General features: G+C 38.8%; 1 protein-coding gene across 1 annotated transcript in view; it reads right to left on the minus strand.

The window, feature by feature from the left end:
• Positions 1–4,225, minus strand: part of LOC111664320 (uncharacterized) — a 7,076-nt gene that overhangs the window by 1,445 nt on the left and 1,406 nt on the right. The window lies entirely within an intron of this gene.

The following is a 4,225-nucleotide window of genomic DNA, read 5'->3' on the forward strand; positions in this document are numbered from 1 at the left end:
CCAGTGTTCCCACATCCACAACATGCTACGGCAGAGAGAGATATCATCATTCTCTCAACAATATACAGACACAACAACACATCAACAAACCTACCTCTCTGAAGTTCGAGCCGGTGACTAAAATCCTGACGGAACAGCGATCTTCAGATATGCTAATTTCTCCTAGAAATTAGCATATGCTAATTTCTCCTAGAAATTAGCATATCTGAAGTAAGAAACACGCCCTGAAATGAACTCGAACAAACACACACACACAAAAAAGAAACTCTTGGGGCCCCCTGGTAGTCAGATGGCTCCATAATATAACAGGTAAAAATACAAGAATTTCATGCATTGGCCTACAATGGGAAAATGGTTGAATCTGGTGCAATACAGTAAAAATTTCAAATATCACTACTTTTCTTAAAATGAAACACTGACATTACAGAATGCATGGTTTTATACTGTAGTGGCAGTGAGATTAAAAAATGTGGTTTTAATGGAAGTCAATGACGCATTTTTGGCCGCGAAGGTGTCCAGAGGGAGTATCTCGCACTACATAAAAAATACTAATGCAATCAAATCAATTTTGTTGTTAATCTTTGACATATCCAAGACTCTAATCACCACCAAAGCCTCATCCCCCTACTATTTATTATATGGAAAATAATTAGTTTTTTTGTGTTTTTTTGTAATAAATAATCAAATAATTCAAATAATTAAACTGGCATTTAAAGGGTTAAAATCCTGAAAATGATTGAATGTTTGGTAGTTTTCTGCACGTTTGAAGTTGTTTATTTGATTTATGAAAAAAAAAGTTAAAAAAAATATTGATGTATGATGATTTAATAGCAGTTTTTTGTGCGTGTACATTTTTGGCCACGAAGGTGTCCAGAGGGTAGTAAATTTGAGGAGGGCATAAGGGTTAAGCAATAAAACTAAGTTGATGCCATAAAACCTGCATGGACTCAATTTAAAGAAAGTATCAGTTTTATAAGACGTGAATAATAGAATTGAAATGTTTGCAAAATATTTTGTGCAATGATGATTTGAGAGTGTCCCCTCTCTATCTGCAGAGTAGAAAGAAAGATTCAGGGATAAACTACATCTGACAGCAATGTGGAATGATCTTATCTCAGTCAATCCTTGGGCGTGGTTGTGAATAATCATTAACACGAGCATGAGTTCAAACTAACAGACAGGTATTGACACAGTATTGAGACTAAACCAGCAGTCTCCTTCAGTCTCCACAGCAGTTGTATAACAAGCGTTGGAATCCTGTTCAGATTGTACTGCTGCTGACTGAAAGTGATCCTGCTCACTCCTCCCACCGTTTCCCTCGGCCTCCAGTCTCCTTCTCCACCATAGGTCTTTTGTTTGAATGCAAGTTAGTGGTGGGCAGCTATGTGCCATAATGGACTGGAAGTGTGGAAGTTTTTAACTGAGCGCTGCCTAGAGCAGGTGGTTTCATTGATTATTTCATTGTCTGTCATGCAGGTGATCTGATGTGTTTGGTTGTATTAAAGACCAGAGGGGATGAGAAGGATTTGACTGGTTGGTTCTTAAACAGGAAGTGTGTGTGGTCATATATCTGTTAACTAGCCAGGCTCACAGAGGCAAACTGGATTTCCCATGCATTAGACTCCATTGGTGTAGTGATTACATTTTATTGTATTGTTAATAGAGCTAGGCTGATTAATCAGTCAGTTTTTCTAGCTATTAAATTGTTAAATTTACATAATTCAATGTTTCGGTGTTTCTGAAGTTAAAGCAGAGAACAAATAAACAGTTGGAAAATTTAAAATCAAGGAATATTCTTGTTGAACTAAATTGAATCTAGATTTTTGACTCTGAATAATCAAATACTGTTCAGAGACTTGGTCAAACTCTGTTGCAGAAGTTCCCACTGATGTGTCACTCTTGCAGGTTGCTTTGCTGTCACCGTCCGTCTGTCCAATTCATCCTAAACCGTGGGGTGTAGGTCTGGAGACTGCGCTGCTCTTCATCATGTGATGACGCCACCGTCCGGTTCTGTTCTTCTCATGTTTGATTTGACATAAGTGGACATTGTGGTTGCTGGTTCGTACTGAGATGATAATTTTGCGTGTCTTGCCATAGCGATTGACAGGCTTTGTTTTCTGCACATGAGCTGTTAGCATCTGGGATTACGCTGCTTCCAGTACCATCACCTGTGCCTGCAGAGGCCGCTGTTGCCGCTGCTCTGAAAAGGTTACACAGTGTTGCTTTAACTTTCAAGGCTTCATTTACTTCCATTGCTGGTTGTGAATTATGATCCACTGTCATTGGGTTGAAGCCAATCACACGCAGCATTATTAGAACTACTACTGGAGAACTTAATGAGATAAAATAGTGATACCTGTCGAGAAACTGGTGACTGATGCCAGAAATATGAAATGAAACAACATACAACAAAGTTAATAAGTGTCTTTATTGTCAACATGTTTGCTGGTGCCGTTTTGGTGCATACAGATGCCAGTGAGAAAAAGTACATAATCGGTGTAAAGAAAGGTTGGCAAAAGATATGAATGCTTGATGAGGTCTAGTTGACTGATGTGTAGGATTTATTCACTCCGCTAATAAACAGTTGGTGGTTGTTATTTTTTTTTCTAATAAAAGGTGACAGTGGTCAGACTTTTTATTTGCAGTGATCTGATTGGTCACTAATCGCACTGCTGACAAGTTTTGATCTGAACCCCTCAAGCAGGTTATCTCTACACCAGAGGTTTTTGGTTTACCTGCCAGCTTTGTGATAGGTTAAACCCAATGATAAATGGGTTTAACTAATCTTTTTTTTGTGATAAGGCCTCTCTGTCTTACTGTAAACATTCCATCTGCATTAATGTGTGTAGCCTGTGATGGAGATGGAAACACGGTGGATCCAAAATGGGCCAAATATGCCACTGCATATTTCCTGTTCTTATGAATGTGGAACCTGTTCGAGTTTAGTTTTCAATTCAAAGCAGTTTTTTCATGTTCAACCTGAAAATCTACTTGATTTTTTTTTTTTTTACTTTCAGTCCCTTTAGATAAGAAATTGGTGCTGTTTTCATACAAAAATATAAAAAAGGGGTTATGAAACTCGCTCAACACTGTTTTTTTTTACCATAAGAAAAAATTATTTGTAGGCCGATTTTTTTTTCAATGAACTCAAACAATTCATATGATGTCCTGAGTCACATGGAGGCCTGATGAGCCAGAGCACATTCACACATTCACACATTACATGTCTTAATAACATTTTGAGAAAAGGAGGTTATGTTCTGTGACAGAAGAAGAGGAACATTAAGAATCGCTCGAACAGTTCACTTACCGCCTCACCGCCTTTTGAAAGAACCTTGAACCTTGAAAGACCTTGTTAAACTGTGTCAGAAACGTGAAACGTGTATAATTTACACAGAGATTTAACTTTGAACAAAGAGCTTTAATGTTTGTTTCCAGTTTTTGACCCTGCCCAGATTCCGTCCTTCTTGATGTGGGTGTGGACACTTGCACAGATGACTACACAAATAATGGAGGGGAAGCTACACTAGTTTGCCTCTAACAAGTTAGAAAAATAGTTGAAAATCGCGTCGTAGATTCAGGTTTCCTCCCTGGTTACAGGTTGTAGCTGGGATGCTGTGTCAGGATGGGAAACCTGTTTGGAAAAAAGAAACAGAGCCGAGTGACAGAACAAGACAAAGCGGTTTTGGTAAGTGTCACAGCTAGCTAACATTAGCAACACCGAGCCCTCTGTCCTGTAACATGAGCAAGTCACGCCAAACTACTCTGACAAAGGGAGTATTTTAATAAACCTGTGCACCAATAATCGTACATGCCCGGTTTAAACGACACCATTTTATCAGTTCAGCTCTTTTCAGGAGCTTTTCTTCAATTCGGCATCAATCTCTCTGAGAAGTAACAAGTTTAAGGTTTTGTTGTTTTGATTAATTTAATCCAACATGAGCCGGAGCCAACAGTATAAATCGTTTTAAAATTTACCCGCTATAATCAAAGTGGTGCTCAGCTGTTGCTGCCGATAAAAAAACCGAGGAGCCGAACGAAGGTCTGGCCCCTTTTCATATACAGTCTTTGGTCTGGCCTCGCTGTTTTAGCAATATATCGTCGGACAGGTGTTTTACCTGGGCGTAAATATTTGACAGTTATTATTTAGAGTGTAGTTTGACAGGCTGCTCTGCTGGTACACTGAAATGACACAGACAGCTACAGTATGTAAACCTAGTTAGGT

Source organism: Seriola lalandi, unplaced genomic scaffold (assembly GCF_002814215.2).
Source record: "Seriola lalandi dorsalis isolate HSWRI2012SDOR001 ecotype SW California unplaced genomic scaffold, Sedor1 jcf7180002054585, whole genome shotgun sequence".
Lineage (NCBI taxonomy): Eukaryota > Metazoa > Chordata > Actinopteri > Carangiformes > Carangidae > Seriola > Seriola lalandi.